The sequence below is a fragment of the Ambystoma mexicanum genome, chromosome 4q, assembly GCF_040938575.1.
Source record: "Ambystoma mexicanum isolate Mex_15411 chromosome 4q, UKY_AmexF1_1, whole genome shotgun sequence".
NCBI lineage: Eukaryota > Metazoa > Chordata > Amphibia > Caudata > Ambystomatidae > Ambystoma > Ambystoma mexicanum.
The window spans coordinates 908,101,971-908,129,355 of NC_090928.1; the positions used below are offsets into that span (position 1 = coordinate 908,101,971).

A 27,385-nucleotide genomic window follows, 5' to 3' on the forward strand; every position below is an offset into this window, starting at 1 on the left:
CTGCAGATGCTGGTAGTACCAGCATCATGGGTCGTAATGCACCGGTCCGGTAAGCGATGCCAGTATTCCCCTACCAGTATCGTTATTACTGGACTGCCAAACTTGTAATGAGGCCCATTGTCAAGAAGTCTCACTTTGAGCTCTTCCTTCTCAAAGGGACTCAACGCTTCCTCAACTTCCCTCACAGACTCAATCTTACACGGGCTCTGGTTCTCTCCAGGCTAGACTACTGCAACAGCCTCCTCCTTTATCTTCCTTCGTCCACCTAGCAACCCCTACAGCTTACCCAGAATAGGGCAGCAAGACATATCCAGGGACTGCATCTCTCCTGCCCTACAAAGCCATCACTGGCTCTTGGTCTCAGCACAGGTTACATTCACATCCCTCTGTATCATCCACAAGGCTATCTGGGGCTGGATACCATTCTATCCTCAACGCTTGTTGACCAAATACTCCCCTTCTAGACTCCTGCGTTCCTCTGGCACCAACTGCCTGCATGTGAAACAGTTTGCTAAACAGTGAGCTGGTGGTGGATCACTTTCCTCAGTGGGCTGCCTTCTGTGGAATAGCCTCCCTCTCCCTCTTTGTCTTGAGCAGGACCTCCTTAAGTTCAGATATAGCCTGAAGACCTTTCTATTTTCCTCTTCCTTCTCCTCCTATCTTCCCTGCTAATGTGCAGGGTCCTTATCTATCCTCGGACCCTGACCACCCACATCTCTCTCCCCACAGGAGGTTGTACATAAGTTTTTATTTTATTTTCTTAGTACTTCACCCCAAGCACTTCTCCATGAGCACCTCAGCACATTTTCCATTTCCCCCTCCCCTCTGCACTTGCACGTTCTGAACACTCAGCAGGCATAGTAGGTTTGTCTCCCCTCCATGTTATTCTCAATATTTGTTTGCACTATTAATTATGTATCTATGTTGCAATTCATTGTCTACATTCCCCTGCCTGTAACCTGTTGCCCTGTGGGTGCTTTGAACCAGATTTGCTAATTGTATAAGCACCTAACAAGTGGTTAACTGATGTGTGAGTTGTGTATGTGCCATCATCTTGTGAATGGGGATATGTGACATGCACATTTGCTGCATGTAATTGAGGGGGACAGGAAGTGTGGGTATTTTTGTTTGTCAGTGTGTGTGTTTTGTGTGTTTGATTTGCATGCAGGGTGATGGTGTTGCTGCATGTGTGGTGGGACACATGTTGATGGTTGTCTTTTGAGTTGTTTTTTGCATGTGTTGTATGTCACTAAGTGGGGCCCGTGGGTATTCAGTTTTCTGGTGCATGGATGTGTTAGCTGCACTCTGTTTCATTTTGTTCATTGTCTGTAGATCCTTCCGCCAGGGAATGATGGCTATTTCATGGGATGAAATTTGACTGTCGACTGCATGCCAAGGGGACAGGTAAGATGTGCATATATCTTTATCGTTATAGAATGGCTATTTTAGTTGCTGCATATCTGGATGTGGCAATTCTGGTGTGTTGTCCTCTTTGTCACAATTGTAAATTACCTCTTGTAAAAAGTTTATTTGGGATGGGGTTTAATGTGGCTATGTTGCCTAATTCAATAAGCTGTTGATCAATACTGATCTGCTTTTCTACACCCGCACAATATGGACATGTGTGTGCACATCATGCACATTCTAGGACATGTGTGCAGCTAGATGTCATTATGCTTGTATTTTGTGGCCATGTTAATTTTTGGGCCATGTATGGCTTGCAGCTCAGACATGATGTTTCTGGATTCATCACTGCTTACACATTTGACAGATATGTTAGTGTTATGGGATTTTTTGGTGCCAAAATGGGTGATTTCATGAAATGGTTGGCATGGTGGTAGTGGTGTCCACCTTCTTCAATGTGTTTCTTTTGGAAACACAAAAAAAACATTATTTTTAGTTCTAATAAGGGATGCACACAAATTCACACTTCCAAGGGCACTTTCTCTGGGTGGTTGTGTGGGCACAGTGGATTGGCCCATTGTCATCATTGAATGGCACCTGGTATTTGGCAGGATTGTTCGCATTCCACAGGGGAAGGCTTTTGTGTGAAATAAGATTGCACATACTGGGTACGTGCAGCCTCTCCATGTGCCCTTTGCCCAGCCATACAGAAGCGATGTTCCTGTGGGTGTGGATGGGGTGCCACCACCATGTCCACCGGGATGTCATGCCATGTTGAAACATTGTTCACGACACATGCTGCCACAATGATCCTCCAGACCACCGGTGGTGTATATAGCAACACACCACCAGAGTGGTCAAGGGAGTGGAAACGTGACTTGGGCACTCTGAATGTGCACTCCACTATACCCTGAGTTTCAATATGGGCAGTGTTGTACCTTACCTCGGCAGGTGTGTTAGGGTTGCGTATGGGCTTCATGATGTACATGCTCAGAGGGTAGGCACTGTTATCTTTAGAGGTGAGAATGGTTGTCACTGTCATTTGTTGACAGGGCCTATTGGTCTGGCTGCAACATGCATGCATGTGCATGGCCGTTCATAATCACCAATGAGCCAGGTTTTGCCTTGTTTCCCAGCTTCCAGGGCCCGGTGTAGCTGAGAAATCCTGAAGATGTAACTATCATGTGTGCTGCCAAGATAGTTGGCATACACTACAGTAATAATGCCCTTGACATCATGCACAACCTGAACATTCATGGAGTGCCAATGTCTCCAGTTGCAGTAGATGTGATCTGTTGCTTGAGGTGGACATAGAGCAATGGTGGTGCAATCAATGGCACCTAGCACTTTTGGGAAGTGCACCATCCCATAAAAATCCTGGACCACTGTTTGCCTTTCTGCTGGTGTTCTAGACATTTCAATATACCGGCAGACAGAAGGCCATGCACTTAAGATTGCCAACACCTGGTGTAAGCAGCGTGACTGCATGGCCTGGGAGATGCACCTACTATGGCGGTGGTCCGCTGGAATGAGCCAGTGGCAAAAGAATCCAGAACATTGAGCACCTTTTGCAAGAGCATCAGTGCATGCGAGCACATGGTGGGTGATGTGAGGTCATCTTCCCACTCTGTGACCAGATTGTGGATGATATAGGAGGGAACCCATACCTGCCATAGATCTGGTCATCAGGCATCCTAAAAAGGCTGGTCCTTGGGTGGAAGGTCTGGGCCCTGGCCAGCCTCCTCCTCCTGCGGTGTCCTTGGATGACTGCTGCAACAAATGGTGCAATCATCGTGGCTTTAGCCGTACGTTTGTTGATTGTGTGTGCTTTTTATGCAGTTGTTAGTGTGGGCATTGACGTTTATGCCTGCTATTGCGCGGTGTAGGTGTTTGTGGATTTATGCATGCTTTTTCGCACGCCACCCTTCCCTGTTCAATTCCATGAATATGTTTGTTTTGCGCGCATATGGGCAGTGTGATTGTTTGACGGTGGTATGGCCCTCGTAATGTCAAAATTGTCGCTTGTTCTTCCTCATTCCATGTGTTCTGTCACCTTTTAAGGTGGCTGTGCAGGCCCAGCCGGCGTTTCTCTTGGAGTCTCATGCAAGGCGCTCATCGGGTCGCAATGACATGGTGGACCGGCACAGATTCCTCGCAAGTCCCAGGTAAGCCCCGCGCATTGTGTTCCATGAACCGACAAACGGGGACTTGCGCGTGATTTCCACATAGATTATTCCATGAATCGTGCCCTTCGTATTTAAGGAGAACAGTGTGTATATGATCTAGGCAGAGTGCTGTCCCAGATTTCTTACCAATTCTGTATAGTTTAATCTCCTACACAGAAAGCACAAAAGCAGAGTTGTTACTGGGTTTTTCTATGGCAGGCAATCTTTTCAGAAGCCAAATCTATCGACCTAATAGAGATTAGCAAAATACTCATACCAGCCTTTTAGCCATTTATTAACAAACTGTCAGAATCCTTTTGAGTTGTTTTCTCAAGAGTTACTTTAAGTTTTTTCCCAGTTAGTAATGGCATGGGCCTATGTTTTCTTCAGTATTAGCTCCATGTGTTCTCAGCGGGCTGCCGAATTCTCATTTTTACTTTTCAAATCAGTTCCCTTAACCAGTGCCAGCAACTGTTGTTTACGCAATTGACAGTCCTTATGACACCAGGGCTTCCTACAAGTGAAGAAGTGCTTAATCACAATATGTGGATTAGAAAAGCAATTAAAAACAATGTTGGTTACTTTAGACAAAAAATCAATTATTAGTTCCACATTATCCTGTTCATTGGACAATATCAGTTCTAAAATTGGTTATAATTCATGATATAACTTTGGGAAGATAATGTTTAGATCTGAGTTTTCCACCTGTCTGAGTTCCATTTTTTGGTAAGCAATAGAGGAATTGGATTTACCACAGCAAGAGACTTCAAGTTAGGGATATTAAATAAGGTCAATAGAGGATCATTGTTACTCCCGGCATGACTTAAAATCTTGAATGACCTCATATAGTGTCATGATGAAGTATCTATCATCATGATATTGTTGATGTAACTAGAGGGCCCTACTATTGTGTACGTTGGCCTCCCTATGTCTTCCATTTAAGGCTCTCAGCCCCATTCTAACCACTAAATGGGCTACCTATAGGGCTAAACAATGCTCTTTTTTGGGGTTCTAGGGTTTTAGTGTCAGGAATATCTAATGCAAGCTCCTCTTGATAAAAGATATCAGTCATAACATCTAGCAATAATTTAAACTGTACATTTAAGTCACCCATCAAAAGACATGTTATTTCACCTCTTTGTTTATAAATTCGAATCCATTTGCTGATAATTCTCTCAGGAGTATACAGAACATTAATTCCCGGTGCTTTCCATAGTCTGTTGTAAATGTTATGTTATGATATTGTGATTTGTCTGTGCACAGCTGCCCCTTTCCTGGTCTTCATTCTCTCTGGCAGATCTGAATATGAAGGAGGGATCAGAGTTTTGGGAGCTTGGTTAGTGGAATCGAGAGGTAGGGCGCTCGGGAGCTTTGATGTGCTGGTGTTGGCTTAAGTTCAGAAACCGGTCACTGTGTGCTGGTTTTTTGGGTGTGTGGTTGGTAGAGGTTAGGTGGTGTTTGTTGTATGAGTGTATGTGGGATGGTTTGTGTGTGAGTACTCCAGTTTTCAGTTGTGTGTTGGGTTTAGATGGATGTTGCAGAGGGTGTGCAGTTTGTGGTGGTTTTATTTTTCTGCTGCCATAGTAGTATGTGTGTGTGTTTAGTTGTTTTGTGTTTAAGAGTGAGTAAGCAGGCTATTGTAATACTTTTAGTACGGTTAGTAGTGGGCTTTGTGTGATTTTCTCTGTTTGATTACATTGGTCTAGCAGAGAAAACACTCTTATATGGTGGTTTGCGTTAATTGTTTTATTCCTCTGGGTATGCAGGTTTTGGATCAAAAGGTTTCAGTTGTTTTGGATGTTTTCTCTTGCCTTTTCTTGGTTCCTTTTCCTCAAAGGTGTTTCCAGTTTAGATCGGTGAGTTAAAGAGCCATGTCGATAGCAGTTTCGTAAACTTTAGGGGATCTTCTGTTGTTTGCATTTCCTTAGGGAGTGAATTCCAAAGTTTTGTCGACATGGAGGAGAAGGCTGATCTGTGAAATTTCTGCTTTGAGTATTGTTTTTGTTCAAGGTGAATGTTATTGCTGGACCTTAGTTTTTGCTTTGGTTTGCAGATTGAGATTTTTCCTTGTATAATTTCTTCTCCTTGGCAGTTGATTGCTCTGTGGGCTATGCAGATTGTTTTGAAGAACATTATTTATTTGACTGGTTGCCAATGTATGGTTCTCAGTGCTGGTGTCACGTGTTTTATCTTAGTGAGTGTCAGGAGTAGTATTGCTGCAGAGATCTTTATTCATTGTAGTTTTTTGGTGAGGTATTCTAGCACTCCGAGATAGATGCAGTTGCCATAGTTTATTCTTGACTTGACAAGGGAGATGGCGGTGAGTCTTCTATATTGGTAGATGAGGAAAGGTTGGATTCGCTTGATTGTGTGTAGGTGGAAGAAACACATCTTTACTACTGTTTTGACTTGTGGTTTGAGCGTTAAGTCGCTGTCCACTAAAAGTTACAAGTTTTTAACCACTTTGTAAGGGTTCGGTCATCTGAGATTTCGGTCGAGTTTCAGGCTGTTGGTACTCATCCAGTCGTTCATAAATGATATTAACCTAATGGTGTGACTCATTATACACCTCCAAGGCAATGGCTAGGACATCTGGGAACTCTCTTTCCAAAACCTGATCGATAAAAACAAAAATCAAGAGTGTCACATAAGCAGTGTCAAATAAGCCGCGCACCAGCAAAGTACTGACAAGTACTGTTTGCTGTGGTTTGCTCCACGTCTGTCTCCTGCTGCTGGATTTTCCCTAAAGCGCTTGCTGTCATTCCGCGCTACGCTTGCTTTTTTCTGGTGGTGCAGCCTGGAGGATCTGTAAACCAATTGTCCGGCTGGCGGACGTCTTAGTGTGAAACACACTTTCTGCCTGTCCTGCTCGTCGGATTCTGGAGGTTTCCCTTGCGTGGGAGGCTCCGCCCCCCCGCGCTCTGTGACGCCCGCCCTGCCTCTACAACTACCAATGCCGCCGCGCACCCGCGCTGCGCACCAGCAAAGTACTGACAAGTACTGTTTGCTGTGGTTTGCTCCACGTCTGTCTCCTGCTGCTGGATTTTCCCTAAAGCGCTTGCTGTCATCCCGCGCTACGCTTGCTTTTTTCTGGTGGTGCAGCCTGGAGGATCTGTAAACCAATTGTCCGGCTGGAGGACATCTTAGTGTGAAACACACTTTCTGCCTTTCCTGCTCGTCGGATTGTGGGGGTGATTTTTCAACCCATTGAACTGATCATTGAACTGGAACTCCCCCTGGCACTCCCCCTTTCTGGACCTCCCTTCGTTTAGTTAATTTACCTCAGTGTTGCCTCACAGGAGTCTCTGCTAATACCCCATTTTCTCTCCTTTTCCTTAAGGGGCCTCGTCGGATTGTGGAGGTGATTTTTCGACCCATTGAACTGATCATTGAACTGGAACTCCCCCTGGCACTCCCCCTTTCTGGACCTCCCTTCGTTTAGTTAATTTACCTCAGTGTTGCCTCACAGGAGTCTCTGCTAATACCCCATTTTCTCTCCTTTTCCTTAAGGGGTCCCTTGCGTGGGAGGCTCCGCCCCTGCGCTCTGTGATGCCCGCCCTGCCTCTACAACTACCAATGCCGCCGCGCACCCGCGCCGCACACCAGCAAAGTACTGACAAGTACTGTTTGCTGTTCGCGGGTCGCGGGGAGCCCTGCGTTGGTCTGTAGAGTGCGCGTAGTACTATACCAATGTGCCCTTTGTTTTACTTGTCTGCTGTGGGTAGTATCTTGCTGTGTGCTTAGAAAAGGCGCTATAGCCTTTGCTCATATCATTTCCACTTGGCAAGCTATTTCCTATTTCAGGGGGTATTGTCATAAGTCGGGTACCCATTGGTTCTTGGTGGCCCGATTTTTCACCTTTTGGCTGTCCGCACCCACAGGAGACTGCGGGCTTCATTGCCTTTGATCTTGGGGGCTTGGTGCGGCCATTTAGGTGATTCGATGTGCTCAGTCTACATCATAAGTGGTTTGTGATGGCAGTAATTCTTATGTCCTCAATTATTTGGGGGAAATGATTTTGGCTACATTTACAGCAGGTCTTATTGCATGTTCATTTGTTGGGTTGCTGTCTATTTTGTTTATCTAGTTGGCGGTTTCAAAAGTGCCTAGCAACTTCCTCAAACACATTATACCCACTTACTTCATTCTTTAATGTTGGCACTTAAACCGTTCCTTTAGCCCTAGCCGACGCACAGCGTGGCTAAGAAGGACGAGGAGGTCACTTAGTGTTCCCCCTTAGGCTGTTGTGGCAGGCTATGTTTTTCTTCTTTTGCTCTTGACTTATTTAAATACAGGAGCCCTCCTTTGACATTCGTATTGGCGGTGTCTACAGCAGTTGAGCATGAGCCCAACTTTAAGAAGTGGTGGTAAAGCAGGTCCCTTACTGAAATTTAAGAAGCCACACGCTGGGAATAAAATCCTTAGCCCTACTCTCCCTCTGCTACCTACGGATAAAAAGTCATTTTTATCTATGTCTAACCTCTCAGAGGAGATGGCTGGTGACCAGGTTCATGAGGGATGTCTTGAGAGTTCTCAAACAGTAGCTCCATCCTCTGTTAAAGTTATCCCCTTTGCATGATCTTGAAGGCCTTCCCCCTATATCTGATACTTCAATGTTGGCACCCACAATTGTGAGTGAATTAGGTAAAACAGTGCGGCTTTATTTGGGTCCCTCTTCTCCAGCTGCATGTTCCTTTCCCTTTCAGGAACAAGTGCACTTCCACCTGCCATTGGGAAAGGGCAGCAAAAAATGTTGTAATCTTGCAAGTGTCCCCTCAGTTACTCCGTTAAGGGGGCTGGAAGGTGGTCCAGCCACTGGTTACTCCAATTTTCAGGTTGACGAGGGACTGCTCTTTTGAAATTCTCTGCCATTAGGATTAGATGTCTTCGCCCTAGGTAATGAGGAAGCAGACTTGTCAGCCCCAAAGGGGGATGAAAGATCAGCCTCCACCCCGGTTGATTCTTCTGCCACCATCCAGCCATCTGATCCCTTGAGTTTCCCGGTATTTTTGCGGATTCTTAACTTGTTGGGCAAGGGACATGAGCTTACTCATTGTTCTATAAGGGAAATGCAGGGCTCTCTTGCATTCATGAAAGACAAGATGGCTCGATTGGAGGGTTTTATCTTTGCAGAAGAACAATCCAAGCCCTTTTATCTGGCCCAATTTGAAAAAAATGTTGGTGAGTGTGAGGTCCGCCTTGCAACCTCCTCTGACCTGCACCTCCACTCATTCACAAGGCTCTCAAACTGACTCTGGGAATCTGCCTCTTCCCCCGCCTCAAAGATCCTACTCACAGGTAGTGCAAGGTGATAAGTTGGTTGGATTGGGGCTTGGTGATGCTGAGGCTATCGATCTATTGGTAGTAGCCAAACTCCAACACGATCGTATTCTGAAGGTGGAACAACTTCTCCATAAGCTGGTTGTGACCCATAACTTAGATCCGTTGGTCTGCCTAGGTGAGGAAACCAAAACTATGGAGAGGATTACCGCTCCTCCGGATAGTCCCTCTATATTGACAGATATTATCGATGACCAGTTCTCTTGTCCCCCCGTGGTTCCTATTTTTCCACCGGAATCTGACGAGGGCCCTGTTGTGCATGAAGGGAGACATTTTCTCGTAAGGCAAGGAAGTCTTTCCTAAGAGCCCAAAAACGACTAAATCAAACAAAGGCCATGCAGAGGAAAATGGCAACTAAGGCACCCTCTGTCCCTCGAACGCCGGTGCTAATAGATGCAGGGGTACTTGTATTTCCTACAAACATAAATAATCAAGATGATTTGGGATTGGACCTGTGTGACTTAAACGAGGAAAGCAAAAAACATTTACAGATTGCAGCCCTGAAAAGTGCAATGTCCAAATTGCATCCCGTGCCATGCCTATGACTCCAAATACAAAGACACAACCTCAGCTTCACTCCTTTTTTCCTGATATCGAATCTAAAAAGGTGCTTGTTCAGCTCCCTGTAAAATCAAAAGAAGCTCCCATTTGAAATTCAGCGATTGTCTCTTTGCCCTTGGCACCGTCTGTTGGAGGTCAGGCAGTTGAGTCCCCTACATCGGCAACTCTCGCCGTCGAAAGTGAGGAACAGGGGGTGAATACCCCACAACCCCAGGTTGTCAAGGTTTCTTTGATTCCGGCGTGCCCTCTCCCCATTGAGGAGGTGTCATGTCCACAATCACCTTTTGTAGAAGCCATAAATGACACATTGTCCTTTTCGCAAATTCCTAGGGACATGAAACTAATTCTTGGCTGGACTAGCTACCCTGAGATCATCGGCCCTGCTCGTATTAATAGGTCATTTTTGATGAATTCATTCTTTCAGATTCCAGCTTTAAGAAATCTTTCATCAAAGGACTTTGATTGGGTAAACTAGCGGCCCACAATAACCACAGAGTGTTGTGTAGAGTGCAATCGCAAATTATATCTAATATGCTTTTGGAGTTCTCAGATGACTTTCACTCTATTGGGCTTGTGCCGTGTTGGTTTGCAGACATGGAGAGTGCCTGGGCCTTTCTCGATTGGGTACCTGCCCCCCAAAAAGAAGGCTCAGAAGGTTCAGCTCAAATTCCTTTTGAGTCGATGCTAACCAACTGTCTCTTCAATTGGCCTCGCTTACGCAAGCGCTTAGCAGTTTATCTTGGTTGGAGCCCTTGATAAAAGTGGCAGTAGCCATGAAGAATCCTTCTCCTGACTCATAATTGGGTCGTATTAGCGTTGCCTCTTGGAATTGCTGTGGTATAAGCAACCTCGGGGCATGGCACAGGGCGTGTCGGGCTTGAGCTAAAACCTGATCTTCTATTTTTATAGGAAACGATGGCTCTAGGCGATGTAGTGTTAGACGGATATATTTGTTTTTCGGTCCCAGCTCGTCGTGTCCAAACAGGTCGCCCTTCTGGTGGCATTGCTATCCTTATCAACAATGGGTTGAAGATGGTGTCTTCATTATTGGATTACTCTGACTCATGCTTATTGGTGGAACTGTCATTTGAGCATAGAAATGTTCCGTCCTTGTTATTGCTGTCCATATATTGGAACCCGCACGCGGTGAAGTTGCGCTTGGTTTTAGAGGAACTGGATCGAATTTTAGGCCATGCACTCGTTTCCTGTCCAAATCATGGAATTGTGATAGGAGGCGACTTGAACTCATATCTAGAACTCTATAATGCTACACGGCCTTCCTGTAATTCCTCACCATATATCCACCAAGCGTTTTATAGAGGCAAACAATGGACAAGTTTTTTTGAAGCATGGGGTATTTATCCAATTCAACTTGCGCCACATTCCATCAAAATTTCTTGGAAGCGTGGAACAGCCACTTCTCTCATTGATTACTTATTGGCGTCAAGGGTGTGTACTGGTCTGCTCGACCCAATTTCCATTCTGGATCTGGGACTGAGCGATCACTACATGCTGTTTTCGAGTCTTCATTTAAGGATTGATGCATATGAAGCCTCGGCCCCTGCTGTATTGGGGGCAAGCGACAGGCGTACTATCTCTGTCAAATGGAATTCATCAGGCTGTAGGAAATTGGTGTTTTTATTGCACAGGGACCTCCTAGTGTGCCATGAGGACTACCTGTCGGTTGGTAATGAGGAAACAATCAATAAAATAAACTTATTGATGATCCACAGGCACTTGCTTAGCCTAGTGAAAGACTCACAGGCTATGGTTTACCCGCAGGATGTCCACCCTAATTTGGCTCTGGTTGCAGATTTAAAAAAGCAAAAAAATAGGGACCTTCATAAGTTAAGAACTACGTCCTATAACTTGCCGAATTATGTGAGAGAATTTTTTTTTATTGCAGCTCGCTTTAAACAGCAATTAAAGACTCTTCGACAGGCCGTGTACAACGTAGCAATCAACATATGATTGAGCTGTTATGCAAAAAAAAATCCAGAGATTTGTGGTCTTTTCTAAGAAATCCGACAGGTAAGACAGATCAACGAATGGTTGCTATCATCTCTGGTGCTGAATGGGAGCAGTTTTTTTGTCAAAAATACGCATTGCCGGAAATTCACTCCAAGTCTGAATCAATTGACATGCAGTTGCCCTGCCCAAGGGTTTTTCCCTGGGATGTCAAAGACATAATATGGGCAATTTTGCAACTGAAATTTTCGAAGGCGGCTGGTCCAGATGGGCTTCCCGCATGTGTCTTCAAGGATGATCCCAATTTTTGGGCTAAGTACTTGCTTGCCCGCTATCAGCTGATCTATAAAACTGGTAGAATCCTGCAATCTTGGTTGATGGCAATAGTAATTCCACTTCACAAAAAGGGTGCCCTAAGTAACCCGCTAAACTTCAGGCCAATTGCCTTAATAGATACTGCAGCAAAAAAGTTTGCACAATTGGTTTTGTGTGACTTGGAAGCACACCTACGTGCCTCAAATATCCTTTCAAAAGCACAAGTTGGTTTTCGGCGGGAAATGGGCACGCAGTTAAATGCTTCGATTCTTGCCCATCTTTTGCAGCATGCGCACTCCAAGTCAAACGGCACAATCTATATGGCATCGTTGGACCTATCTGCCGCCTTCGATAATGTACTACGAACTCGTCTCTGGCATAAAATGTTGTCATATGGTATTCCGTCTGCGCTTGTAGCAATAATTGCTGCCTTGCACTGTAATACCTCATATAGGGTCCGTATTAACTCTGATGGGCTCTTAACTGACAACATCCCCACATGCATTGGTGTCAAACAGGGATGTAATCTGGCGGTGGTATTATTTAATCTTTACCTGGCCGACATAGACAAAATTTGGAGTGGTTCTAATTCATTTCCGGTAGTCTTGGGCAAGCTACGTCTTGATTGGTTGGCCTTTGCAGATGACGTCATTCTATTCGATAGGGTTCCGTTTGGCCTCCAAAATAAACTTAAGATCTTTCATGATTATTGCTTGTTGAACAATATGACTATAAATACAGTTAAATCTCATATTATTGTGTTTACTGCAACAACAAAAAAATACCCAGGTTTAACTTTGTGATTGGCACACAATCTGTCATGAGAAAAGAAGAGATTGTTTACTTGGGTTATCACCTATCGAATAGGATGTCTGTCGATGGATGGCGCATAGTGTTGAATTCCAAGCTGAACCCACTGGCCACCCAAATGAGAATTATCTTTCGAAGGCATTGTAGATATTCACTTATGCCCCTCTTACAATACTACACTATGAAAGTAGAGCCCATCTTACTTTATGCCGTTGATGTGTGTCTGATGAAGCTGGGGCCTCTATTAAATCTTCTACAAGGCAAACTTTGGAAAGAGATCCTAGGTTTACCAGGTTATCTACCAAATGCCATCATTTTACATGAACTAGGTCTATATCCTTTAGCTGACAAATATCTCTGGCGGATGGTTACTACCTTTAGTAAAATGATTTCTCCTCCTCCAAATTCCCTGTATGAGGATTTTAAGTCAATGCTCGCTTATGAGTGTCCCGTCTCGATTGTGGAATTCAAAGAAGGTATATATGCCATCTTAATATCTTTGAATATGTCCCAGCAGGATTTAATTGACTCACCGCGTAAAGTAAAATCTCGTTTCTTTAAAAATGCCTGGGCACGCAATTCAGATTTGATTGGTGGCTATTCCTCATTCAGTTCCTAAGCTATCTTTAGGCAGCAGTTACTCCTCGGCTCCCCTATCTATTGTGTTTTCCTGACAATGCTGCAAGAAGGACTTACATGCGCTTCCGTTTGGATCTTGTCCATACCGGCTCCCATATTAAGAACTGGTCTGGTTATAGGGACTTGGGGCAGTGGGACTTTTGCAGATGCTGCTTAGAACATGCTGAGATAGAATCCCTAGAACATCTGTTTATGCATTGCAAGTTTTTTGAGCAACAAAGGCGATGCTGTTTGGGTGCATTTTTATCCTCATATTCACCTTTTGAATGCCATTTAGTTTGGCTTCGTTGTATGCAGGGAAACTCTAATACCATCATACTTGCAACTGTCAGGCTTGTTCTGCTAATTGAGGTGTACCTGCTTCCACTAAACAATGGCATTCTTAGTGGGTCGTTTTTGACTCGCTCCACTAAAAATTAATTAGCATTCGCCTTATAATTGGAATGTCTTGTGCTGATCGTTTCATTTTGCGTTACTCTCTATCTCCCAGCTATGTTCTCACTTGCTTTTTTATGACTGTAAATAATTTTTGTCATGTCTAATGCATGCTGGGTGGTGGTTTTGTTTTGTTTTGTATGTTATGTGGGCCTCTAATATGTATTTAAAATGTCTTATTATGTGATAAGGATTTTAAGATGTGTATTTTGTAAAAGATGATTATTGTTTGTGAGTAAAATTTGTAAAGGTGTAAATTAAGTTTTGCTACCTAAAACAAATTAACAAATTTTAAATAAAATAAAAAAGTGATTTATGAAAAAAAAATAAAAAAAAATAAGCAGTATACCCTTTCTGAGGAAAACAAGTTTATTACATGCAAATAAAACCAGGAGCTTCCATGAATCCTTGTGGAACTGAAAACAAAACTTAGAACTTTGTTTGAACATTTCAGGTTACATCTTTTGTAGCAGAAACCACAATTAACATACGTTATGCATATTAGTTTCACACCATAATTCCACATTCCCCATTGTTCAAGAAAAGCCTTCAGAAATGACCTAATGTGTCATAGTGCACAACACTAATTTGATTGGTGCGTTATACTCAGGTACTTTGTTGCACTAATACACTTTAGTTATTGGTTAAGGTAGTGTGGACCATATTGTGATTTGCATACCCCCAATACGACCCAATCAGGGACTGAATGTGAATGATGAGTCCACCCCTGCTTGGTAACACAGTAGTCTTCTCAGTATACCAGGCATTGTGGCACCCACGAATAGCTCCCTTGTCCTTGCAGTCACCTCCTGCTATTCCCATCTCAGAACATGGTACATCTCCAGCACGTCTAATACCTTATCTCCCTGGGAACCCAGGTGTCCACGAATAATGTGATTGGGGCACCACTCCTCAGGCCTGAATTGTACTATTTTTGTTTTTTAAATTTATTTTATTAATGTGTGCCACAGTTTAGCAACAAACTTTTCACGCAAAACACAATACAGAGGAATGACCTTCAATCGCGTAAATAGTCACATTAGTCCCCAAGATTAAACATTATCACACAGCCAACCACAACATATCTGCTTTAACAATTAATGTTATCAACAAACTTTAAGAAAAGCAAAATTAGAATTCACATTAAAACAGATCAACCCCAATAATAAAAACCATACTTCACGATACAAGCCCTTCGCTCCTATATATCTGATTATAAGACACCATCTATTTCTTTTGTTTAAAATATGAGTAAAGTCACCATGCCTACTCTCACAGATGAAAATTTGTTTTATTTTGATATATTGACATAGTTGATCTAGGAAAATGTAATCTAAAAAAGGCATAGCAGCAATCATCAAAAGTATTGGCGGGTCTCCCAGTAGGTGCCAAGTTCTTTCAAGTAGTTCAGGAGTTACGGAAGAAAGGTATCGAGCAATTGTTATGTCCAGTAGACCAGAGAGTTGGGGACAAGCTGTTACCAGATGATATATGGTTTCTACTTTTTTAGAGCAGACCCAACACCATCTACCCGGCCGAAGAATGTCTTCATGCGCTATTTAAACAAGGGAACCTGCTCCAGTATTTGTTCATTAATCTGTGTTGGGGAGAATTCTCCTTCTAGGGCTAATTTCCCTCACCTAGTGAGTCCCCCCAGCAGCTTTGCTGGATTTCTGGAGTTTATTTTTTCCACCTGGTAAGAGTGTACATCCTTTTTCCACTCTTACAAGTGTTTTGGCCTATGTGTTGTTACTCATAGTGTGATCTTGGGCACGGGAGCACACCACTCCCAGTGCCCATGTTCTTGTATGGGTTGCACAGCACCTTTAGTGTAGTAACCCAGGGTTGTCTTTTAGACTTCCCTCTGAGTCCATTTCACTGGGGCTGACTACTGTCCCCCAGAGAAAGGTAAAGTTGCCATTTACTTTACATAGTCATTTTTACCACAGACCCAGGACACCCCATCTTACATGGAGTACTGCAAAGGGCTAATCTGTACCCCTTTTCTGTCTCTACCTCCCTGAGCATTGTTTTGCTCTTTTAACATTTAGACTTGGCTGGTGGCAATGGTATCTACCCTAACTTTTCTACCGCGATTATATTAGATAAACATGGTACTGTTTTTGGCTATTATATTAGCCTCAAACATAAACCCGCTTGACCAAATCGTCTTTCTTTTGGCTCCGGTTGGGTTTATTCGGCATTTCTTTTTGTTAAAGTCCTTCTTGTGTTTTACTTTGCATGGCAAACTAGGTTTGCCTTCTTTGTTCACCGTCTTTTGGCGGGCTTCTGCAGAGAAGCCCTCCTCTTGGCGCCCGGGTGTCTAGGTGGGCTGAATGTGAGGGAGGGGTGTAGTCACTCCCTGCACAGGATATCCTAGGAAACCCAAGTCGCACTTTGCCATGATTGGCTGAGGTGGTTGTCCCGGCTGGACAACCCCCCTGCTGCGTGATTGACAGCCAGGCTGTGTGAATGGGGGTTTTGCGCATAAAAGGCAGGTCTCTTGAGCTAGAAGTCAGAGTCGCCTCTGGAACTACAAGGAACCGAAGAGAAGTGGAGAGAACGACGGCTGCTGCAAACACTCCGTCCCGGTGAAGCCCTGCTGCAGTCCTGAGCTATCTACCCTTCGACGACTAAGAGAAGATCCAGTCTGGAGTCTTCTTCCCTTGAGCCTGGTGGGGATAACCAGCTCATCTTCTTCAGCCAGAGATCTCTGCCGTGGTCGAAATTGCAGCCCACTGCTGTAGTGGTCCGGATAGCCACCTGCTGAGCCTCTCCAGTTTTTAAGGAGCACACCTTTGCATTGTCGCTGCTGTCGGCTTCATCCCTGTGTGTTGCAGACCCCCTTCAGATGTCCTCCTTCACAACGAATCTCCAGGAATCGTCGGTCTGCGGGAAACCAACAGGAACAACTGCCAGGGCACCAGCTGCATCGTGGAAATAAGGTACTGTGTTCTACTCGAGGAAACTGGGGGAATCCCTTTTCTTCATCCTCAAGGCTCGTCCTTGTCTTCCCTCCTTCTTATAACTTTTGCTTCCAAACATTGACAATATTCAAGTACTTTTGGCTACACTGAATAGTGAACTGTCTAATGGTGTGATCTTCACCACAGGTCTCCGGTGTCACCTAAACCTGTCTCCGACCCTTTGACTTTTGAACTCCTGTTTCTGAGTGTTTCTTGATACTGTCTGCCTAACCTAAGTATTGCCTGTGATTTTTGCCTCCAACTCCCTCTGGCTATCTCAGGTGCTAAGTGTGTTTTTGCCCCAGTAGCATTTCATTTCACGGATACGCTTTTATTTAGTAGACCGAACTGTCAAAAAGTGATCGCAACCGTATCCGCGGTATCGTGTTTTGTTCATAACACCGGTTCATTCAAACACAGGGTACTTACCTTGAGACTTACTGTACAAAGTGAATTGGTTAGTTGTAGTATATTTAACGTGTGGTTTTGTTTAAAGTTTAATAGAGGTGTTGTGTTTATAACTGATGGTTTAAAAATAAATGTAATTATATTTTTTACCTGAAACCTTGAGTCAGTGTTGGCTTGAGTCAAAGTAATTGTGGTCCCTTTGTGTAATCTCTGCTACTGCTCATATACTCTTGAGATAACCCTGGCTGCTCTGCTACGGCTATCACTATAACTTAGTAGTACAGGCTTGTACCAAAGGTAAAACTTGTGTTACCACCTGTAGTCTTAATCAGGTGTAGTGGTCCCTAAGGGCACTGCACAGGATTCTGCCTAACAATCTGCCATTGAAATTTCTTAATTTCATTCTTCCTTGTTCTATTTAGGACAATAATGTTAGTCTTAGCCTCATTACTGTTCAAACTCTTCGCCCTGAAATTTGAATCAATTGTCGACAATGCTCTCTGCAGGCCGATCTGCGTATAGTCAAACAGAACCAAATCGTCTGCATATAAGAGATATGGGATGGGCAGATTTCCATGTTTTGGCAGATTGAGTGTTCACAACTTTCAAAGAGCGGCCCAGGTCACCAATATATGTATTGAAGAGGAAAGGGGCCAAAATGCATCCTTGACGCAGGCCACTCTCACTTCTTATCCAACCAGAAGAGTTCCCGGTATCATTCAGCCTAACTTTCATTCTCGCTTCATCGTGTAGTATCACCAACATATCTAATATGGCAGTCGGGCAGACTCGACTCCTCAGTTTGGACCACAAAAGTCTTTGATTAACACAGTCAAATTTTTTTTTTTTATGTCCAAGAAGACAACGATTATCTGTCGCCCTTCTGCCTGAACTTGCTTCGTCAACATAGAAAATAAAACAGTTCAGGGAGACACTCAGGCCCTTCTTGAAACCAGACTGGTAAATATCGCTCCATCTAGGCATCTCACTTTTCTTGGTGAGATGTCTCAAGATTAAAGAAGAGAAAATCTTATAAGTACCGTACAGTAAAGAGATTGCCTGGTGATTACGTGACATCCCTCCACGTCGGTGGAAATAACCTCAATTTTTTACATTTGAAAATAGCTTGAAATGAAGATGGGACCAGAGGACCGGATCGAACTTCAAAGTGAGATTAGAAAAACCATCTGGGCCTGGGGCATTTGAGTTTTTTGATCTGATAATTAGGAGGTATATGACATCCAGATTGGTGTTAAAATAGTCACAATAGGTTACAGTGACTCTCGAGACCTCATTAAACCCATATCCAGTCAGAGGAACCTCCCTATAGAGGTTCAAGAAGAAATCAACCCAAATTATAGCTGCAATTGGGTTTGCCTGTTCTTCGTAATCAGGGATGCTAGCATTCTCTCTGCATTCTCTCTGCATCCTGTTGGTATTTTGTATGTCGATTTGCTTTCACCCAGTTGAAATACTCCAATTTTTTATTTTTTTTTATAAGGAGCTGACCTGCGCCTCCCAACTTTTTAGTTAACCTAATATTTCAGAGGTAGTTTTTCTTTGCCTCCTTTGCACCTTTGTCAAAAACAAGCTTATGCAGAGACTTACTGCCTGATGGCCAGGGCATCTTTTGGGGCATCAGACCCACCAACGTGTCTTGAACAAAAGGCACAAATATCAAAGGAGTTAGTATTTCTCTATTAGCCGAATCCAGACACTAGACCATTTTAGTGTTAAATATAAGCGCAACTTTCAGCCTCCAAAGAATTACACCCATTCTTGCCCTGTTCAGTGGTTGTTATCTAATAATGACATTGTGACAATTTTTCTCAGCGGAATTGCAGAGGACAGGCTCTCATGTCTGTACAAGGAAGGCCCCCCACCATAAATCTATTAGTGAACTTGTTTGCCAAGATTAAGAGCTGAATCTAGATCAAAACCTAAGGTTTTTACCTCCTTTGCCACTTTGATGTCAATACCATCAATATTGAAGGATGTGTGTTTGTTAGTGATTTTGTTGAGATTAGCCAGAGGTCCTAAAATCTTGAGCTCTGTCTTGTCATCATTCAGATACAAGCCATGGAGTGCCATCCACTGCTGAATCATTAGATAGATATTGTTCACTAGAGCCCTGTCTGTATCATAGTCACCAGTGAGAGGTATGAGGATCTGGGTGTCGTCTGCATAATTTGTGTCAGTGACACCCAGATGGTCAAGGTCATTAAAGAGTGACTTTGGGAAGATATTGTACATCATGGGTGATACACAAGTATCTTGAGATACTCCGCAGGTATTTGGTGTAGGGTCTACAGAATCCGAGGGAGTGAAGACTCTCATAGACCTGTGGGTGACATGCATAATTAGGGTCATGGAATGCAGGCCATGGTATCTTTCTTCGATTATTTGGGGGCAAAAATGTGAATGGGGAAGGGCCAATGGTGAATGGGGAATTACCGCCCCGCCAAACTTGGCGGAGTTGGTAAAATACTGGCGTCAACCATGGCGCTAATAACCATGGTTAACACCAGAGTCGTAATGAGGCCCATAGGTTCACTAATGACCTCAGGGCATCACATCTACTGAACTACCCATGCTGACAATTCTGGTAAAACCCAGAGATACAATGTTAGTTTTTCCATCGTTGTCATAATTTGGTGATGGAACCAGCACAGTAAATTGGTTAGATGTCCCTATTGAGTCATGGTATACAATTTGCTATTTAGATACCATGGCACTATCTTTATCTTAAGTGGGAACACAAGGATTATGGTGACCTAGTGGAAGATTGAATCTCTGTGGGGATCCTTTCATTCTTCCCTCCAAATCGAAGTGCTGCTCTTGGTTGCTCATTTTGAGCGAATGGGTCCTTATACTTTTCAAGGGGCCTCTGTTCTTTTAGTTTACAAGCTCCCCCAGGCGGTTGAGGAAAATTATCTTGATGCGTTAGACCAGAAGAAAAGTACAGTAAATACTTAATGCCACACAAAAAGTATATCACTTTAGCAAGTATTCCCAGAAGCAGCATCCGATGATTAAAGCAGCACCACAGAGGAAATAGCAGGTGAACCCTGGGCAGTATGAACAGCCCTGCATGATGGGAGACAGGGAACCTTTGACAGTCATCCGTGGCCTGGCTCACTAAGCAGGTCAGGACAGTCAAGGTATGGAGACACACTGCCATTTACAGTGTGACTGATAAGGACACTACACATTTAAGCAATCCATTGCTGGGTATAATATTGTCTCTGCCAATGGCTGACAACAGCAGCCATTGGGTAGCATAGAGTTGAGGTCAAGTTACATTGGAGGTAGGGCAGTTAAGAGCCCAGCATATATTATTAGAAACTCTAATGATGGCTCTATGCCTAAGAAAGTGGGAGAAGGCCAGTTGCAGGCCAACAGGACATCTGGTTGACTAAGAGGGCTAATATCGAATCCAATATTCAGATGTTATAAACTAGACAAAGGAGCATATATTCAACGGGAAACCACAAATGCATCTCAACGTCATCTTTAGGACTGACCTCCAGATACTGATGTGTGGATGGGTTAGTGTACAGAGTTTCTATAGGTATAACTACAGTATTCAGAGAATGGAGGTCCCTTCTTGGGGCAAAACATTGTTCAGATGTTAAGTAGTCATTGGTCGATGTTCTCCTTGCTGTGCCAGTTGTTGATATCAAAATAACTCAGGTTGTAACCCATGTCCTTTTACAAATGTTATATCTATTAGTGTAGGTTGATTAACTAACCTTTCTCTTGGCCGCGGGTCTGGGCAGGGGGAGGTCATGCCATGGTACCACCCTGTCTGGGTTGTAATGGCCAATGCAGTGGGCTAAGTTATGACAACCACAAGGGTTACACAGAAGTCATTTTTTGTGACGATTTGACATTCATTCCCTGTTTGTGATATATTATTGTGTATTGTGCTTGTTGCAAAGTTCTTCAAAATCTGACTCCCTATTAAAGAAACGGGTTGTTAACACCACGTGGGATTGTTTTTTACCCTCTTCCATTGCTTCCTTGCATCTTAAAAAGAAAATGAAAATGGGAAAATAAACCCTTTGTGAAAACGTACTGGACTCTTAGTGAGCATGTATTTTTACATCCCTTTCCCTTACCTTTCCTTATTCCATCCCTAAAAATGAAAAAAACAAATAAAAGAAGCACTTTGTGAAAATCTTCGTAAATGTTGATTTTTTAATCCATTTTTGTTCTCACGTTTGCTTATAGTGGGAGCACCAACACCGTTCTCAAGTTGCCGGCTCTCAGCATAGAGAACCTGAATAATTCCCATCTTGGCAGTTCTCAGACTTGTTGAACGGTAGCTCTCCCTGCCATTGTTGTGTTTTTTTTAAAGTAGAATGTCGGGTGCACTTTGGCTCCTGGGCAAGGAGTGAACATCTCCTGGGCATGGCCAGATTCATCCGTTTTTTTTAATGGTAGCAGTACTCAGGAAAAATACCTAGAACAGGTGTAACACAAATGCTAATACCATTGTATCGTCATATGACAGTAACCATGATCTCACCAGTGGTTAGTCACTAGAGCTATTATTTTCATAATCACAAATTCCAAAAACAACCAAGCTTCACGTTTGGGTGTGTCAACTGAAGCACACAACAAGCACTCATCATCAGAGCTAGTGTGTTGGCTATGGGTTGTTGTTTTGCCATAGTCTTCCTCAGGTAGTGGGGAGAGCACAAAAGTTCACAAGTTTATGGCTGTCAGATAGCAGGCAGAAACCAAAATGTTTTCATGTTGGAAGGTGTCTAAAGCAAAGAAAACCCCAAATATGATCATGTTTGCAACTTTCAGGTACTTGGAAAAACCTAAAAAATATTCATGTTCGTGGATCCCAGGTAGCAGGGAGAACCAATATAATTCTCAAGTTCGTACCTAATAAATAACAACCTAACAAATAACAGATTGGTGGCCCTCAGGTAGTGAAGAGATTCCACACATTTCTCATGTGTGTGGCTCTCAGGAAGCGGGAGAAACTAACTTATTCTTATGTTGGTGACTGTCAGATAAGATGGTGAACCTGAACATTTCCAATTTTGACAGTTCCCAGCCCTTTTGAAAGGTAGATCTCGTGTCATTGTTGTAGTGTTAAATAGTAGGATGGCCCAGGAGAAGGAACTGATTACAGAACAGTGCAAGCGGAAATGCTTTTGGCACCTCATCATGATATGACAAACAGACCACCCACACCCACTAGCCTCCAGTCCCCAGAGCTACTGTAATCTCCCAGAAATAACCATGATCCACTTTTTGGTGTGCCATTTTAAGGCCACAACAAGTCATCATTATCAGAGATAGATTCTTTAGCTATGGTTAGGTGTTTTGCCATAGACTTCCTCAAGATAGATCTTGATCATTTTAATGAATGTTCATTGTTCAACATCAGGCCGATGCCAGGCTTCTCTTGCAGTCATATCCCAACAGCACTAAAGACGTGCTTAAACTGTAAACTCCCAATGTGGCAGATTAGGCAACTCTCACAAGTGGATCTGGCCAGGTGTTCGACTTACTGAAACTGTACTGTGGTGGATCCTTACCCATACTCATTTCAGATGTGTCAAATAAATATGTTACCACCAGCTGAAATGGTGACGGTATAGTGTATACTCCTGCAGGCTCATCCACAGTGAGAATTCCTGACAGAGTGGCGAATGTCCTCTTGCAGCCTATGACTATGTGAGGGAGCCCCAAAAATCGATCGGTAAAAAACAACTCCAAGGGAATCAATAAGTAGTTCACCATTTGCAAGGAAAACAACATTTTATTGCATGAAAAAACGGCCGGGAGTATCAGTCAGCCCCGTAAAGCTGAGATCTGAAACCACAGTGGACACACCCATTTTTTAGCTGTATTCTTTTTAAGGAAAAACTGCAAATTACCATAAACAACATTCCCCATTGGCTACACCTATATAGAAATCTAAACATCCCCAATAGTTCACTTCTCCATTGGTCATACATATCTAAATACACAAATCCTCCAACTGGCAGAGTTACACGTGCCCAGCTCCCATCATTAAGGAGGCTACCCATGAACTAGCTCCTTTTATCACTGCCCTTAAAAATTCTTCCTTCAACACAGGCATCGTCCCTGATAACCTTAAGGACCCATGGGTCATCCCCCTACTCAAAAAACCCTCCTTAGACCTGAGCATCCCCACCAATTACAGGCCCATCACCACTGTCCCCTTTTTACTTAAAATCTTAGACCAGGCGGCTTATCTGCAGATCTAGGATTATCTGGAAACCAATAAACTTCTCGGTCTCAGACAATCTGGCATCCGACCAAGGCACGGAACAGAAACTACCCTCATCAATTTAAAAACTCAAATCGAGGACCTTAAACATAATGGGAAGCTGGCCCTCTTGCTACTACTAGACTTATCAGCAGCATTTGATTTGGTTAATCATTCTCTGCCTTCATCTCCAATCGGCAGCCCACTTTTACGATAAAGCCGCCAATTCGATTAGATCATTCCTGGCCAATAGATCCATGAGGGTCTTCTCCCCTTCTGCTTCCGCTGAACCCTCACCAGTCCTGTGTGAGGTCCCTCAAGGATCCTGTGTTTTGGAATAGGACAAAATGACTGAGGGCAAAAAGTCTGACCCCCAAAGGTCTGACCCACATTTTTCCACACATATATATGTGGGCAGAGGTAAAGTTAATAAACATGTATAGGGGTATGTGGGGGGTGTGTGTGGGATCTCCCTCCACATATATATTTGCGGAAAAATGGAGAAAAAAAAAGGTCGGACTTTTGGTAGTCGGACCTTTGCATTCGGTCATTTCACACAGATCCTGTGTTTCACCTTCACTCTACAACGTGTTCACGAAACCGCTTTTCAATATTCTTGAGTGTTTGGGTGTCACCTACACTAACTACGCAGATGACACCCAGATACTCATCCCTATCACTGGCGACCACATAGTCGACACCAAAGCCTCAAATGATGTCTATCAGGCCATCCAAGCATGGATGGCACAACATGGGGTCTGTCTTAATGACGGTAAGACAGAGCTACTCATTCTGAGCTCCCATCACCGACTATCACTGACTAAGCAGATTAGATCCAGCCTTCAAATCAAGGTATCCAATGATACTAAACCCTTAGGCATTTATCTTGATTCAACCTTATCTCTCTCTAGACAAACCAATGCCCTAATCTCAGCATCCGCCTACACGTGAAAACTTATTACAGCTTGCCGACCATTCTTTACCACGGCTAACTGCACCATCCTTGCCAGAACGCTCATCATGTCGAAACTCAACTACTGTAGTGTGCTTTATCTAGGGACTAGTCAACGGAACCTAAGCAAGTTACAGGTCACCCAAAACAACACGTTCAGGGCAGCATTAAATATCCCCAGGAACCAGCACATATCTGACACCAGACATAGGCCCTCATTACAACTCAGGCGGTAAGGGGTTTACGGCGCCGTAAACAGCGCCGACCCTTACCGCCTGAGTACGAGGTCCCTTAGCGCCATGGCGGATTTAACACCTGCTTTTGGCAGGTGTTAAAATCCATGGCGCTAAGGGACCATGGAGTTAATTACGCCACCGTAATTTACGGTGGCGTAATTAACGCCTTCCCCACTCCCATTATGCCCTATGGGGCAAAAATGGGAATGGGGAAGGGTAAATGGGGATTGGGGACTTACCGCCCCGCCAAGGTCGGAATGGGGCAGTAAGTCCGCCAACCACATAGTTTACGCCATGGTGGTAAAGTCACGGCCCAGGCGGTAACTTACCGCCTGGGTCGTATAGAGGCCCATAGTCTACGTTGGCTTTCATTCTCCCAAAGAATCTCCCTCAAAACTCTTGCACTCACGCACAAATGTCTGGCCAACCAGGCTCCTAATTACCTGGAAAACCATTTCACACCACATACCTCTAGCCATCCACAGAGAGCAGCCCAAGCTCATTGTCTTTTTCTACTGAGGTTCAAGCTTCAGAAAGCTGGTGGGGCCAGTTTCCCGGTCCTTGCCACTAAACTGTGGAACTCGCTTCCCAATCCACTTAGATCAGAATCCTCCTTCCACTCCTTCAAGAGTAAAGCTAAATTGTGGCTCACAGCTCAAGACACTCAAAGCCTCCACCTGTCTCATCTGCCATAATAACCTACTCTGTTGTCTGCATTGCTAGGCCAGGCCACATTGTCCAATCGCGGTATAATGATCTTGTATCATGATTGTAAATATCCTGCAAGTACTTTGAATGCAATTACATTGTAAATATCCTGTAAGTACTCTAAATGTATATTCTATTCGCGCTATATAAATACATAAAATACAAAATACAAATGCACCCCCTGACAAGAAGACCTAATTGTACAGTCAGCAGAAAACACTGTGATGTGATTGGTCCACTATATTCAGTTACTCTGTTGCAACAATCGACTCTCCTTATTGGTCAGTGTAACTTTAGCCAACTCGTAGTGTGCACACCCCCGGCAGGACACATTCAGGGAGCGAATGGGAACAACAAGGTCAACCCCATCTGGGAATACAACAGCTTCCTCATGAGACCATACGATTTGGCCCTACTAGATAGTACATTCAGCCTTGCAGCTGTACTCTTGGTCATCACCCCTTGCTACTCCGGTCTTAAAATACATTACTTCGCCAGCACGCCTCCTACCTTATCTCTCTTGGGAACCAGGTGCTCCAGAGAAAACACAGTCAAGGCACCACTCTTGGGGATGAATTTCTCATAGTTGTTTACTCTTTTTGCTCGGACACCTGTAGTTCAACTGGACCAGCCACTTCTCCATGGGGGCAGTATTACGCCAAACCCAGGTCAAGCCAGCACCAAGCTCTGTTTTCATGAGATTCGTCCTTCACAGCTGCGGCACTAATCTAATAGTCCAAACCCAACATTCTTTTCTCAGTTCCTGTGAGCTGCTTGGCCTGGCACAATTAACTGCACTACTTCCTTCCTCCATAACCTTGTCTGTCTGCACAATCACAGGGGGAGAATGCAGAAACTCTAATTAAATGCAGAGAGCTAAAGCTGCAAAAGGTGACCTAATTGTCTGACTACCAGAAGATGCTTTTCCTACCGAGGCCTAATAAAAATGGCGGAACTCTTGCTCACATGGCCTACAGCCCTCCTGTTACTACAGCCCGACTCTTACCCAATCTCACTGCTGGACACAACAGCATCCTTTTCACCTGCTAACAAAAGCTTTTCAGATTATAAAATAAAACAGCATATTATAAGATCTGCTTACTGTAACCAAAGCACTATTAAACAAGCCCTGGCTCTGACCTCTAAATATAATGAGCAACGTTATTATAGTGTTACACCTTCTTCCATCATGTAAGGCTCTGTGATATGCTCTAAAAATGTGTCAATGCTAACTACAAATAACACATTTGCAGAACTGTAAAACCAAATGGAAAAATACTGACATTAAATGACCAGCTCTTATTTCTAATAAAATTCATGCAGTTAGCATGTTTAGGGGGATTCTCAAAGTATGTTCAATATAATTTGTATGAGGCATACAACTGTCAAAGAACAATTCATCATCAACCTGTTTTGGGCCCTTCCCAGCTTTCTCTTCCTGAAATAATAATTATATGGACAGTCTTGACTTTCTCCATACATTAAAAATATGAGTTTTATCTAGGTCACAGAGTCCAATCGATGCCCAGGTCAATCCATAGCTCTGGCTTCATGTGGGGCATGCTCCATACATAATGATTTTCACCTCATGGAACTTTCCAGTCACTGACAGAGTCTGCTGAAATTCCAATAGTCAACCTTGTAAGTGATTTCAATCCGGCACTTCACCTAAGTCAATGCCTAGCATGTAATGCACAACTGAAATCCTTATTTATTTATTTGTCTCTAAAAGTTCTTTTATTCTGAATGATGTACCACTTATATCACACCCCTTTTCTTGAAGCCCCCTCCCCCCCGGTCACACTGAACCAGGAATCAGGCTGGTTTACAAAATTAGAATATGTATTTATATATTCACAATATAATCACACTATTTTTAATGGGAATACAATGATCACCAATGGGGTGGTGTTACCACACTAAACAATCTCTTTGATCACAAGGAGTAATAAGAAGCAGAAACAATGCAACACAGCAATAATACTTGTGTGGATGGGTGTTCAAATCAAATGGCAATGTGGTTACTATTTCCCCCTGCACACCCCTCAACCCCCCAATATGCAATGTAGAGAGATAGGAGGAGAGAGAACAGGTTTCAGGAATGCAGAAATCAAGCAAATATATCAATCCCAATTCCCCCCCCCCCCCCGCAAACACAAGAGAGAAGCAGGACTAATTGGCAAACTGTCAAAATGGTTTTAAAGTTGGCTTTGAATGGA

General features: G+C 43.6%; 1 long non-coding RNA gene across 1 annotated transcript in view; it reads left to right on the forward strand.

Annotated features, from left to right (window-relative positions):
* Positions 1-3,237: 3,237 nt before the first annotated feature.
* LOC138468071 (uncharacterized) overlaps positions 3,238-27,385 on the forward strand; it is a 250,933-nt gene continuing 226,785 nt past the window's right edge. Inside the window, exon 1 of the long non-coding RNA XR_011268195.1 lies at positions 3,238-3,569. This is a non-coding gene — a long non-coding RNA (uncharacterized lncRNA). The remainder of the gene's footprint in view (positions 3,570-27,385) is intronic.